The sequence below is a fragment of the Eleutherodactylus coqui genome, chromosome 12 (genome assembly GCF_035609145.1).
Source record: "Eleutherodactylus coqui strain aEleCoq1 chromosome 12, aEleCoq1.hap1, whole genome shotgun sequence".
NCBI classification, from domain to species: Eukaryota; Metazoa; Chordata; class Amphibia; order Anura; family Eleutherodactylidae; genus Eleutherodactylus; species Eleutherodactylus coqui.
In genome coordinates, this window is record NC_089848.1 from 28,931,221 (window position 1) to 28,946,287 (window position 15,067).

The window sequence follows — 15,067 nt, forward strand, 5'->3', positions numbered from 1 at the left end:
AAGTCCATGGCATTTTTTTCAAACTCGCCCCATTCTGGAGGTGAGATGCTTCTTCTGGTGTTTTCCTCCAGGCTTCTCTGTAACAAATGGAATAGTGGAAATAAAAAGATGTGCGTTCAAAAAAAGCGCCACCAAAAGGCACTTGGAAAAAAAGGTCCAGGAAATCCGTGGTGTTTTTTATAACCCTAAAGGCGCAATACACACAGACAATCTTAGGGGAAGCTCGTATTTTATTTCGGTGGACAATAAATTCCTAAGGCCGCTCTCACACTTACGTTGAGTTAGACGCCGCTCAAAACTGCGGCATTTTACCAAGATTTTGAGCGCCATTTTTGAATGCATAGTGCAAAGCTTTACAGCGCTTTTTAACACACCCCAACACTGTGATGGGTGATGGGTTACGTTAAAAACCACGAAAACACTGATAAAAAGAACAAACAGCACTGGTCTGCGAGGCCTAATGGAAATCAATGGCGGTGTTGTACTGTGGTTAGCGCGGTGCTAAGAACGGCGCACTAATCACTGCGCTCAGAATGCCGCACTAATCGCGGTTAAAAGCGTCGAGTGTGAGACCGGCCTAAGGGCGCCCACCCACTGGCGTTTTTTTACCTGCGTTTTGCGTTTTGCGTTTTTCCTGCACAGGCATAGAGATAACATGTGTTCCTGTCCACTGGCATTTTTTTTGCGTTGCGTTTGCGTTTTTAACATAGGAACTGTCAGTTGCATATGTGTCCTTATTTTTCTCCTAATGCACCCATGAATGTCAATGGAAATTAACGGAAAAATTGCGGAAAACGCCGCGAAAACGCTGCGTTTTTTTCCCGCGGAAAACGCAAACGCCAGTGGGTGGGCGCCCTAACACTTGAATGCCAAATTGCTGGATATTTCTGTCCCCGTCCACCTGAGAAAGTTCTCAAAATTGACTATAGATGTCCTGTTCCATAAATCTGCATAAGCCCCGCCTCCTTGTGGTCTTGTTTGATAAGGGCTCATGGGAGCGCTTTTATTGTGTATTACACATGCAATGCACGGCCGCGTGACACACGGTGAAGTCAATTAACGTAAATGGGCTTTCACTGATCCATTCACATTAGCGTGTAAACACTGTGTGTAGATACCTGCGAGAAATAGATCGCAGCATGGTCTTTCTCTTGGCCTACCACGCAGCGTGAGCCCTATGCATTTCTATGTGCAGCGTATTAGGATCCGCTTTCTTTGAGGCTCTAAATCAAGGATTGACATGTGAGCCCTGAGCTTCCTCCAGTGTGCTTACTGCGAGGAGCCACATGGTTACATTATAAAGGTTACACATGTATCTACTACAAGGTGCTGCAAGTCTCCCAGCAATTCACATCCGCATGCAACAATGTAGCAGTTGTAACACTGAACACATGTGACCTGTTAGCTGCACTGCTGACGTCTGAAAATATGGATCCATTAACATTTATCTGACATTCCCAAAATCCGTGATAAACATGTATTGTAGCTTCTCACCACTTTGCTGAGGTCCAGAATGGGGCTTTCTTTTACTTAGAAGTTTAGGGCATAGAAAGAGTTGATGCAACTGCGCCAATCGATAGTGCCGATCGAAATAAAGTGAAGAAAAAAGTAAAAGATTTAGCTGCCCGGGACCCGCCGCCGCTCTTTTGCGCATGCGCGACAGACGGATGACATCACGCGCATGTGCAGAAGACGGGGAACCTCGGCAAATTTAAAATCTCCTGGCTCCCAGCTCCTGAAGGTAGCCAGGAACCAGGAGATGCCACCGATCCCTGGACCTGTGATCGCCGCTATCCAATGGAAACGAAAAAGTTGTAAAAAGTTTTTAAAAAATTCAACTTTCACCTCCCCTCATGGATCAGATCCATGGGGGAGGTAAAAATACTCACCCCGGATCCTCCATGATGTTCCGGTCTTCAGGGACATGAAGTCCCCTTCTGCACATGCCCGCCCAATGTCATTCATTGGGTGCATGCACAAAGGGGCTCGTGCCTCGGGAAATTCAAAATTCAAAAAGGGCTCTACAAGTGGTCAATGGGGCCTCAATCACCTTCATGCAAAATTTCTGTTCTGAAAGCCACCAACTACTCCTTTCATTTTGGGCCCCGTTGTGCATCCAGACATAAAATTAGGGCCACAGTGAGTATGTCTCTAAACACGGGAGAACAGGGGTATCCATTTTGGGGTGCAAGTCTTCATTCATGTGTGTGCTGTACAAAAAAAGCTGTTTTTAAAATGACAGAATTGCCCAAAAAATGAAAATCACAAATGTTTCCTTCTGCTTTGCTTAAATTCATTCAAAAACTGTGGTGTCAAAATGGGCAGTACACCCCTAGATAAATTCATTAAGGGGTCTAGTTTTTAAAATGGGGTCATTTGTGGCGGTTCTCTATGGTTTTCGCTGCTCAAGAGCTCTACAAGAGGGCTATGGGGCATAAAAGGCCTTCAAGCAAAATCTATGTTCTAAAAGACACTGACTACTCCTTCATTTTGGGCCCCATTGTACACCCAGACATAATATTAGGGCCACAATGGGTTTGTTTCTGAAAACAGGACAAACGGGGGTATCCATTTCGGGGTGTCAATCCTAATTTTCATGTGCGCTATAGGAAAAAAATATGTCTTTAAAATGACATATTTGCCAAAATATGAATTTCTTTTTTCTCCTCTAAATTGAATTAATTCCTGAAAAAAAACAGTGGGGTCAAAATACTCCTGACCCCCCTCAGTGAATACATTAAGGTGTGTAGTTCTTAAAATAGTGTCATTTGTTGGGGTATCTATCATTTTGACACCTGTGAGCCTTTGCAATCTTGGCTTGGGGCAGGAAAACAAAATGTTACTCAAAATGCTGAAAAGTAATGTTAAATTTGTACGTCTCCTAAATGGTTAAAAAACATGAAAGTTTTTCAAACGTGCGCCCAGAATAAAGTAAACAGATGGAAATATATATCTTAGCAAAAATTTGTACGGTATGTTTGCACATATTTTAGATATTACAGTTAAAATTGTAAACAAAATGCCTTTTTTTTTTAAATGTTCCCAATATTGGCACATTAAATTCCATGGGTCTATTTTTACAACCAAACTGAAGTACAACATGTGGCGAAAAAACAATGTCAGAATCACTTGGATATACAAAGCCTTTACGGAGTTATGATATGTTAAGTGACAGATTTCCAAAATTTGGCTCCATCACTAAGGCGCAAACAGGCTTCGTCTTAAGGGGTTAATGGATGCAACTTAATTGGTGGCCTCTTGTGTTCATTCCGTGCATACACACTCACTAGTATGCCATGACTAAGGGCACGATGGGTGGATTTTGATGAGGATTCAAAGAAGATTTCCCCCCTTCAGTTTCTGGGATGTAGTCTGCTGCGGGTCCTAGTCAAAATCCACAGCAAATGGTGCAGATCTCTGCCTCTCTCCTCCCCTCAGGCTGTTGGCAATGGAAGAGGGCGTGGTGGGGGTGGAACTAAGCTCCCGCCCCCTCCCCTTGTCCGCAGCCAGCAATGGGAGGGTGCAGGAGGGGCTTAGCTCCACCCCCATCCAGCCCTCTCCCATTGCAAACAGCCAGAGGGGAGGAGAGAGGCAGACAGGCAGCGAGGGGGAGGGAAGGGGGAAGACAGCTCATATGGTAGCATATATCGTCTGGCCATGAAAATGGCGGCCGATATACACTCCTGTGATAAAAAGCCCTTAGGCCGGGCTCACAAGAACATATCTGGCAGGGTGCAATGACATTGTGTACAGGCTGCGTGCCGACCATAGCCATGTACTATAGTGACATGTATGCAGGTGTAATATGTGCCCAGATAGAACATGCTGTTCATTACATTGTATATTAATTATGAGGACACAAAAATGGATCCACACATAGAGCTTATAGTAATGAAAATAGATAAACTTTATTACAAAACATAATAATAGTTAAAAACATATATATAGTGGGAAACAATGAGTATCTGGATTGCAGGAACAGGACTTAAATAGAGATGAGCGAACGTACTCGTCCGAGCTTGATATTCGTACGAATATTAGGGTGTTCGGGATGCTCGTTACTCTTAACGAGCACCACGCGGTGTTCGGGTTACTTTCAGTTTCCTCTCTGAGACGTTAGCGCGCTTTTCTGGCCAATTGAAAGACAGGGAAGGCATTACAACTTCCCCCTGTGACGTTCAAGCCCTATACCACCCCCCTGCTGTGAGTGGCTGGGGAGATCAGATGTCACCCGAGTATAAAAGTCGGCCCCTCCCGCGGCTCGCCTCAGATGTCTTGTGAGTTAGCTGAGGGAAAGTGCTGCTGCTGGTGCTGCTGTAGGGAGAGTGTTAGGAGTGAGTGTAGGCTTCAAGAACCCCAACGGTCCTTCTCAGGGCCACATCTATCCGTGTGCAGTACTGTGGAGGGTGCTGTTAGCAGTGTTGCACAATTTATTTTTTTTTCAAAATCGGCAGTCTGCAGAGCATTGCGCCTTGCAGTAATAGTCCAGGGACAGAAGTGGTGGTTAGGTAGGGAGAGTGTTAGGAGTGAGTGTAGGCTTCAAGAACCCCAACGGTCCTTCTTAGGGCCACATCTATCCGTGTGCAGTACTGTGCAGGCTGCTGTTAGCAGTGTTGCATATTTTTTTCTTTTCAAAATCGGCTGTCTGCAGAGCATTGCGCCTTGCAGTAATACTACAGGGAGAGAATTGTGTAGGCAGGGCCAGAAGACATATATTATTGATTGAATATAGTCAGTGGGCCTCCGTTTCCCAAAAAGGGAAAAATTGTATTTGTCCTGCAGGCTTGCGCCAATTTATTTGCTGCCTGTGAAAAGTCTCCGCTCTTCTGCACTTCATATAACTGCATTTCTGTGCAACACATATCTTATCTGATTGCATATAGTCAGTGGGCCCTCCGTTTCCCAAAAAGGGAAAAATTGTATTTGTCCTGCAGGCTTGCGCCAATTTATTTGCTGCCTGTGAAAAGTCTACGCTCTGCTGCACTTCATATAACTGCATTTCTGTGCAACACATATCTTATCTGATTGAATATAGTCAGTGGGCCCTCCGTTTCCCAAAAAGGGAAAAATTGTATTTGTCCTGCAGGCTTGCGCCAATTTATTTGCTGCCTGTGAAAAGTCTCCGCTCTGCTGCACTTCATATAACTGCATTTCTGTGCAACACATATCTTATCTGATTGAATATAGTCAGTGGGCCCTCCGTTTCCCAAAAAGGGAAAAATTGTATTTGTCCTGCAGGCTTGCGCCAATTTATTTGCTGCCTGGGAAATCACTGGTAATACAGCATGCTGAGGGGTAGGGGTAAGCCTAGAGGACGTGGACGTGGACGTGGCCGAGGACGCGTAGGCCCAAGTGAGGGTGTGGGCATAGGGCGAGCTCCTGATCAAGGTGTATCGCAGCCGACTGCTGCGCGATTAGGAGAGAGGCACGTTTCTGGCGTCCCCACATTCATCGCCCAATTAATGGGTCCACGCGGGAGACCTTTATTAGAAAATGAGCAGTGTGAGCAGGTCCTGTCGTTGATGGCAGAAAGTGCTTCGAGCAAGCTATCATCCACCCACAGTTCTGCGCCGTCCAGTGCTGCAAATCCAAATCCTCTGGCTGCTACTCCTCCTTCCTCCCAGCCTCCTCACTCCACTACAATGACACATGCTCAGGAGCGGGCAGACTCCCAGGAACTATTCTCGGGTCCCTGCTCAGATTGGGCAGCAGTGGTTCCTCTCCAAGCAGAGGAGTTTATCGTCACTGATGCCCAACCATTCGAAAGTTCCCGGGGTCCGGGGGATGAGGCTGGGGACTTCCGGCAACTGTCTCAAGACCTTGCAGTGGGTGAGGAGGACGATGACGATGAGACACAGTTGTCTTGCAGTGAGGTAGTAGTAAGGGCAGTAAGTCCGAGGGAGGAGCGCACAGAGGATTCGGAGGAAGAGCAGCAGGATGATGAGGTGACTGACCCCACCTGGTGTGCAACGCCTACACAGGACAGGTCTTCAGAGGGGGAGGCACGGGCAGCAGCAGGGCAGGTTGGAAGAGGCAGTGCGGTGGCCAGGGGTAGAGGCAGGGCCAGACCGAATAATCCACCAAGTGTTTCCCAAAGCGCCCCCTCGCGCCATGCCACCCTGCAGAGGCCGAGGTGCTCTAAGGTCTGGCAGTTTTTCACAGAGACGCCTGACGACCGACGAACAGTGGTGTGCAACCTTTTTCGCGCCAAGATCAGCCGGGGAGCCACCACCAACAGCCTCACCACCACCAGCATGCGCAGACATATGATGGCCAAGCACCCCACAAGGTGGGACGAAGGCCAATCACCGCCTCCGGTTTGCACCGCTGCCTCTCCCCCTGTGCCCCAACCTGCCACTGAGATCCAACCCCGCTCTGAGGACACAGGCACTACCGTCTCCTGGCCTGCACCCACACCCTCACCTCCGCTGTCCTCGGCCCCATCCACCAATGTCTCGCATCGCACCGTCCAGCCGTCGCTAGCGCAAGTGTTTGAGCGCAAGCGCAAGTACGCCGCCACGCACCCGCACGCTCAAGCGTTAACCGTCCACATAGCCAAATTTATCAGCCTTGAGATGCTGCCGTATAGGGTTGTGGAAACGGAGTCCTTCAAAAGTATGATGGAGGCGGCGGCCCCGCGCTACTCAGTTCCCAGTCGCCACTACTTTTCCCGATGTGCCGTCCCAGCCCTGCACGACCACGTCTCCCGCAACATTGTACGCGCCCTCACCAACGCGGTTACTGCCAAGGTCCACTTAACAACGGACACGTGGACAAGCACAGACGGCCAGGGCCACTACATCTCCCTGACGGCACATTGGGTGAATTTAGTGGAGGCTGGGACAGAGTCAGAGCCTGGGACCGCTCACGTCCTACCCACCCCCAGAATTGCGGGCCCCAGCTCGGTGCTGGTATCTGCGGCGGTGTATGCTTCCTCCACTAAACCACCCTCCTCCTCCTCCTCCTCCGCAACCTCTGTCTCGCAATCAAGATGTGCCAGCAGCAGCACGTCGCCAGCAGTCCGTGTCGCGCGGCGTGGCAGCACAGCGGTGGGCAAGCGTCAGCAGGCCGTGCTGAAACTACTCAGTTTAGGAGATAAGAGGCACACGGCCCACGAACTGCTGCAGGGTCTGACAGAGCAGACCGACCGCTGGCTTGCGCCGCTGAGCCTCCAACCGGGCATGGTCGTGTGTGACAACGGCCGTAACCTGGTGGCGGCTCTGCAGCTCGGCAGCCTCACGCACGTGCCATGCCTGGCCCACGTCTTTAATTTGGTGGTTCAGCGCTTTCTGAAAAGCTACCCACGCTTGTCAGACCTGCTCGTAAAGGTGCGCCGGCTCTGCGCACATTTCCGCAAGTCCCACACAGACGCTGCCACCCTGCAGACACTGCAACATCGCTTTAATCTGCCAGTGCACCGACTGCTGTGCGACGTGCCCACACGGTGGAACTCTACGCTCCACATGTTGGCCAGGCTCTATGAGCAGCGTAGAGCTATAGTGGAATACCAACTCCAACATGGGCGGCGCAGTGGGAGTCAGCCTCCTCAATTATTTTCTGAAGAGTGGGCCTGGTTGGCAGACATCTGCCAGGTCCTTCGAAACTTTGAGCAGTCTACCCAGGTGGTGAGCGGCGATGCTGCAATCATTAGCGTCACCATTCCTCTGCTATGCATCTTGAGAAGTTCCCTGCAAACCATAAAGGCAGCCGCTTTGCGCTCGGAAACAGAGCCGGGGGAAGACAGTATGTCGCTGGATAGTCAGAGCACCCTCCTGTCTATATCTCAGCGCGTTCAGGAGGAGCATGAGGAGGATGAGGAGGAGGGGGAAGAGACAGCTTGGCCCACTGCTGACGGTACCCATGCTGCTTGCCTGTCATCATTTCAGCGTGCATGGCCTGAGGAGGAGGAGGAGGATCCTGAAAGTGATCTTCCTAGTGAAGACAGCCATGTGTTGCGTACAGGTACCCTGGCACACATGGCTGACTTCTAGAGATGAGCGAACGTGTTCGGCCCCGCCCCTTTTCGCCCGAACACCGAACTTTGCGAGGACTTCCGTGCTCGGGCGAAAAAAGTTCGGGGGTCGCCGTGGCAGCGCGGGGGGGTGCGGCGGGGAGTGGGGGGGAGAGGGAGAGAGAGAGGGCTCCCCCCTGTTCCCCGCTGCTGCCGCCCGCGCCGCCGCGCCTCTCCCCGCCCCCCAGCGCCCCCCGAATCTTTACGCGCGAACACTGAAGTCCTCGGAAAAGCCGGTGTTCGGGTGCGTAAGTCCTCGTTAAGAACACGTTCGCTCATCTTTACTGACTTCATGTTAGGATGCCTTTCTCGTGACCCTCGCGTTACACGCATTCTGGCCACTACGGATTACTGGGTGTACACACTGCTCGACCCACGCTATAAGGAGAACCTTCCCACTCTCATTCCCGAAGAGGAAAGGGGTTCGAGAGTGTTGCTATACCACAGGACCCTTGCGGACAAGCTGATGGTAAAATTCCCACCCGACAGCGCTAGTGGCAGAAGGCGCAGTTCCGAGGGCCAGGTAGCAGGGGAGGTGCGGAGATCGAGCAGCATGTACAGCCCAGGCAGTGCAACAGTCTTTTAGGGCCTGGACAGCTTTATGGCTCCCCAGCAAGACTGTGTCACCGCTCCCCAGTCAAGGCTGAGTCGGCGGGAGCACTGTAAAAGGATGGTGAGGGAGTACGTAGCCGATCGCACGACCGTCCTCCGTGACGCCTCTGCCACCTACAACTACTGGGTGTCGAAGCTGGACACGTGGCCTGAACTAGCGCTGTATGCCCTGGAGGTGCTTGCTTGTCCTGCGGCTAGCGTCTTGTCGGAGAGGGTGTTTAGTGCGGCTGGGGGAATCATCACAGATAAGCGTACCCGCCTGTCAACCGACAGTGCCGACAGGCTAACACTCATCAAGATGAACAAAGCCTGGATTTCCCCAGACTTCTCTTCTCCATCAGCGGACAGCAGCGATACCTAAGCAATACGTAGGCTGCACCCGCGGATGGAAGCATCGTTCTCTCTCACCATCCAAAACGGGGACATTTCTGCTTCAGCAATCTGTGTCTAATATTCCTCCTCCTCCTCCTGCTCCTCCCCCTGAAACCTCACGTAATCACGCTGAACGGGCAATTTTGTCTTAGGGCCACAAGGCTCACTCATATAATTTTTCTAAAAAATTTTTATACGTTTCAATGCTCTTAAAAGCGTTGGAACTTTAACTTGAAACAATTTTTCGTTAAACTGGGCTGCCTCCAGGCCTAGTTACCACTTAAGCCACATTAACCAAAGCGATTAATGGGTTTCACCTGCCCTATTGGTTGGGCATGGCCAATTTTTACTGAGGTACATTAGTACTGTTGGTACACCAATTTTTTTGGGCCCTCACCTACAGTGTAATCATAGCAATTTCTATGTTCTTCGCCTGCACTCATGGTACAGAAAGGTGTGTGGGGTTGGCCTACACTTTAGCTACATAAATGTAACTTGGGCCTTGGCTATACTGCAGCTACTGAAATGGAACTAAGACTGCGCTCCTACTATACTGCTGCTTCGGAATTGTTCCTGGGGCCTGTGTAGGCTGCTACTATTACTTAAATGGAACTTAGACTATGCTCCTCCTATACTGCTGCTTCGGAATTGTTACTGGGGCCTGTCTTGAGTGCTACTATTACTGAAATGGAACGAAGACTGCGCTCCCACTATACTGCTGCTTCGGAATTGTTACTGGTGCCTGTCTTGAGTGCTACTATTACTGAAATGGAACGAAGACTGCGCGCCCACTATACTGCTGCTTCGGAATTGTTACTGGGGCCTGTCTTGAGTGCTACTATTACTGAAATGGAACGAAGACTGCGCTCCCACTATACTGCTGCTTCGGAATTGTTACTGGTGCCTGTCTTGAGTGCTACTATTACTGAAATGGAACGAAGACTGCGCTCCCACTATACTGCTGCTTCGGAATTGTTACTGGGGCCTGTCTTGAGTGCTACTATTACTGAAATGAAACTAATACTGTGCTCCCCCTATAATGCTGCTAGTGATATTTAAGTGGGGTCTGTCCTAATGCTACGGCTGAAATGTTACGAATTATGGGCTTTGCCTATACCGCTGCTAGTGGTATGTGTCTGGGGTGTGGAAACAGAGGCTTCCCAAAGACATGATGGCGGCGAGGCCATTTCCCACCAACGCGGTTACTGTTAAGGTGCATATAACCACGGACACGTGGAGAGGACACGTAGTGCCTCAAAAACATCCCCCTCCTCCTCCAACAATGAAAACATTCTTGGCAAATGCCTTTGCATTGGTTCGTCTGGTGGCAGTCCAAGAATTTCACCTTTACCGACACAACAAGAGAGCCCCCCCACCATCCCCCCGCCACGGCCCACTTAATCCTGGCCACATTCCGAAAACCAACAAAATACAACCGCGCTACTAGGTCTGCAGTCACCACCACATTACCACCAATGCGGTTACTGTTAAGGTGCATATAACCACGGACACGTGGAGAGGACACGTAGTGCCTCAAAAACATCCCCCTCCTCCTCCAACAATGAAAACATTCTTGGCAAATGCCTTTGCATTGGTTCGTCTGGTGGCAGTCCAAGAATTTCACCTTTACCGACACAACAAGAGAGCCCCCCCACCATCCCCCCGCCACGGCCCACTTAATCCTGGCCACATTCCGAAAACCAACAAAATACAACCGCGCTACTAGGTCCGCAGTCACCACCACATTACCACCAACGCGGTTACTGTTAAGGTACATATTACCAGTCTGACTGGGGCATGCAGACACCTTGACAGAATGAATAGTGTGTGGCACATAGGTTCCCCATTGCTATGCCCACGTGTGCAGCTCCTGATGGCGGTGGCACAGGATTCTATTTCTCATTGCTTCTGTACAGCATTGTGGGCTATCGCCCCGCCCCTTTTAAAGAGGGTCGCTGCCTAGCCGTGCCAACCCTCTGCAGTGTGTGCCTGCAGTTCCTCGTCATGGCAGACGCACTTATAAATAGACATGAGGGTGGTGTGGCATGAGGGCAGCTGAAGGCTGCGCAGGGACAGTTTGGTGTGCGCTGTGGACACTGCGTCGTGCAGGGAGGAGGGGGGTTGGGCAGCATGTAACCCAGGAGAAGTGGTAGCAGAGTGTCATGCAGGCAGTGATTGTGCTTTGTTGTAGGTAGTGTGGTGCTTAGCTAAGGTATGCATTGCTAATGAGGGCTTTTCAGAAGTAAAAGTTGTTGGGAGGGGGGGGGGCCCACTCTTGCCGGTATTGTGGCTTAATAGTGGGACCTGGGAACTTGAGATGCAGCCCAACATGTAGCCCCTCGCCTGCCCTATCCGTTGCTGTGTCGTTCCCATCACTTTCTTGAATTGCCCAGATTTTCACACATGGAAACCTTAGCGAGCATCGGCGAAATACAAAAATGCTCGGGTCGCCCATTGACTTCAATGGGGTTCGTTATTCGAAACGAACCCTTGAGCATTGCGAAAATTTCGTCCCGAGTAACGAGCACCCGAGCATTTTGGTGCTCGCTCATCTCTAGACTTAAACAATAGAATAAAAATATATTCAAGGTATAGATAGGATAGCAATAAATACAATAACGTATCTACTAAGTCATATACAGTATAATACAAGCCAGACAAACAAGGCAATAAATTAAGACTCTCAGATCACACAAAGTATAAATGCAAAGCTGTTACCACATCCTAGTCAAGACCTGTATCCTGAGCCCCAACGCATGTTTAGCATCTGCTTTCTCAAAGGGCCCCTTTGCGAAAGCATTGGGATTAGAGATGAGCGAGCGCACTCGTCCGAGCTTGATGCTCGTTCGAGTATTAGTGTGTTCGAGATGCTCGTTACTCGAGACGAGCACCACGCGGCACTCAACTCCATTACATATCCTTCCCTGAGTAATTTGCGCCCTTTTCTGGCCAATAGAAACACAGGGAAGGCATTACAACTTCCTCCTGTGACGTTCCAGCCCTATCCCACCACCCTGCAGTGAGTGGCTGGCGAGATCAAGTGACACCCCGAGTATTTAAATCTGCCCCGCCCGCGGCTCGCCACAGACACACGCTAAGAGAGATCAGGGACAGTGCTGCTGATGCTGCTGCTATAGGGACAGTGTTAGCGTCTTCAAGAACCACAACGGTCCTTCTTAGGGCCACAGCTCACCTAGTGCATTACTGTTGTGGCTGCTGCGAGCAGTTTTGCACAATTTTTTTTAATGTATATCGGGCGTGCAGGCTATAGCGTTCTCAGGCTGCAGTCTGTACTTGAGTATAGGGGCAGTATTGGTCAGGCAGGGACAGTGGTAGTGTAGAATTCTGTCTACAAGAACCCCAACGGTTCTTCTTAGGGCAACCGGTGACCGTGTGCATTTAACTCCGTGGTTGCTGGGAGTTGTAGTACCTGTAGTGGCTGCTGTGAGCACTTTTGCACAATTTTTTTTTTTTTATGTATATCGGGCGTACAGGCTGTAGCGTTCTCAGGCTGCATCTGTACTTGAGTATAGGGGCAGTATTGGTCAGGCAGGGACAGTGGTAGTGTAGAATCCTGTCAACAAGAACCCCAATGGTTCTTCTTAGTGCAACCTGTGACCGTGTACATTTAACTCTGTGGTTGCTGGGAGTTGTAGTACCTCTGTATTGCACAGCAGAGCCTGCGTGCAGCCTTCATTTAAACATATTTCTGTCCGCACTTTGCGTTGCCTCACTGCAGTCTGCCTCTAAGTGTATGCCAAAAACCACACATTTTCTACAACGCTCTGTGTTATACATGTGCTGTCTCAGAAGTTCACGGTCTGCCCGACGCCCATGGATTGAAAGTGCAATACACACTGCATAGCTTCAGCCTGCATTGCATAGTAAAATAAGGAGATTTTTTTTAAAAATTCCTTTTTACGGCTACCGGTGACCCAGTGCATTTGCCTGCGAGGCCTGTGGGACTTCACGTCCATCCAAACTGCAAAGTTCACAGCTAGGCCTAAGTGCAGCCTTCCTTATAATTTATCTCTGGCTTCATTTAGCGTTATATTACCGCTGGCAGCTACCAACTGCGCGGCAATAATTCACAAACATTTTTACACCGCTCTGTCTCTGCTCGATTTTTAATCCAGCATGCTGAGGGGTAGGGGTAGGGTCAGAGGACGTGGACGCGGTCGAGGACGCGGAGTCCCAAGTGAGGGTGTGGGCATAGGACGAATTCCTGGTCCAGGTGAATCGCAGCCGGCTGCTACAGGAGTAGGAGAGAGGACAGTTTCTGGGGTCCCCAGCTTCATATCGCAATTTTTGGGTCCACGTCGTAGACCTTTATTAAAAAATCAGCAGTGTAAGCAGGTGCTGTCGTGGATGGCACAAAGCGCATCCAGCAATGTATCGACCACCCAGTCTTCTACGCTGTCCACTGCTGCAACTCTGAATCCTCTGGTTGCTGCTCCTCCTTCCTCCCAGCCTCCTCACTCCATGAAAATTACACATTCTGAGGAGCAGGCAGACTCCCAGGAACTGTTCTCGGGCCCCTGCCCAGATTGCTCAACAATGGTTCCTCTCCCACCGGAGGAGTTTGTCGTGACCGATGCCCAACCTTTGGAAAGTTCCCGGGTTCCGGGGGATGAGGCTGGGGACTTCCGGCAACTGTCTCAAGAGCTTTCAGTGGGTGAGGAGGACGATGACGATGAGAAACAGTTGTCTATCAGTGAGGTAGTAGTGAGGGCAGTAAGTCCGAGGGAGGAGCGCACAGAGGATTCGGAGGAAGGGCCGCTGGACGATGAGGTGACTGACCCCACCTGGTGTGATAAGCCAACTGAGGACAGGTCTTCAGAGGGGGAGGCAATTGCAGCCGCAAGACAGGTTGGAAGAGGCAGTGGGGAGGCCAGGGGTAGAGGCAGGGCAAGAGCGAATAATCCACCAGCTGTTTCCCAAAGCACCCCCTCACGCCAAGCTACCGTGCAGAGGCCAAGGTGCTCTAAGGTGTGGCAGTTTTTCACTGAGACGGCGGACGACCGACGAACAGTGGTGTGCAACCTTTGTCGCGCCAAGATCAGCCGAGGAGCCACCACCACCAGTATGCGCAGGCATATGATGGCCAAGCACCCCACAAGGTGGGACGAAGGCCGTTCACCGCCTCCAGCTTGCGCCACTGCCTCTCCCCCTGGGCCCCAACCTGCCACTGAGATCCAACCCACCTCTCACGACACAGGCACGACTGTCTCCTGGCCTGGACCCACACCCTCACTTCCGCTGTCCTCGGCCCCATCCAGCAATGTCTGGAGCGTTGGAGCGAAAGCGCAAATACGCCGCCACACACCCGCACGCTCAAGCTTTAAATGTCCACATAGCCAAATTGATCAGCCTGGAGATGCTCCCCTACAGGCTGGTGGAATCTGAGGCGTTCAAAAACATGATGGCGGCGGCAGCCCCGCGCTACTCTGTCCCCAGTCTCCACTATTTTTCACGGTGTGCCGTCCCAGCCCTGCACGACCACGTCTCACGCAACATCGTACACGCCCTCACCAACTCAGTTACTGGCAAGGTCCACTTAACAATGGACATGTGGGCAAGCACAGGCGGGCAGGGCCACTATATCTCCCTGACAGCACATTGGGTGAATTTAGTGGAGGCTGGGACCGAATCAGAGCCTGGGACCGCTCATGTACTACCCACCCCCAGAATTGTGGGCCCCAGATCGGTGCTAGTATCTGCGGCGGTGTATGCCACCTCCACTAAACCTTCCTCCTCCTCCTCCAACGCAACCTCTACCTCGCAATCAAGACTTGTCAGCAGCAGCACGTCGCCAACAGTCGGTGTCACGCGGCATGGCAGCACAGCGGTGGGCAAGCATCAGCAGGCCGTGCTGAAACTACTCAGCTTAGGAGAGAAGAGGCACACGGCCCACGAACTGTTGCAATGTCTGACAGAGCAGACCGACCGCTGGCTTTCGCCACTGAGCCTCCAAACGGGCATGGTCGTGTGTGACAACGGCCATAACCTGGTGGCGGCTCTGCAGCTCAGCAGCCTCACGCACAGGCCATGCCTGGCCCACGTCTTTAATTT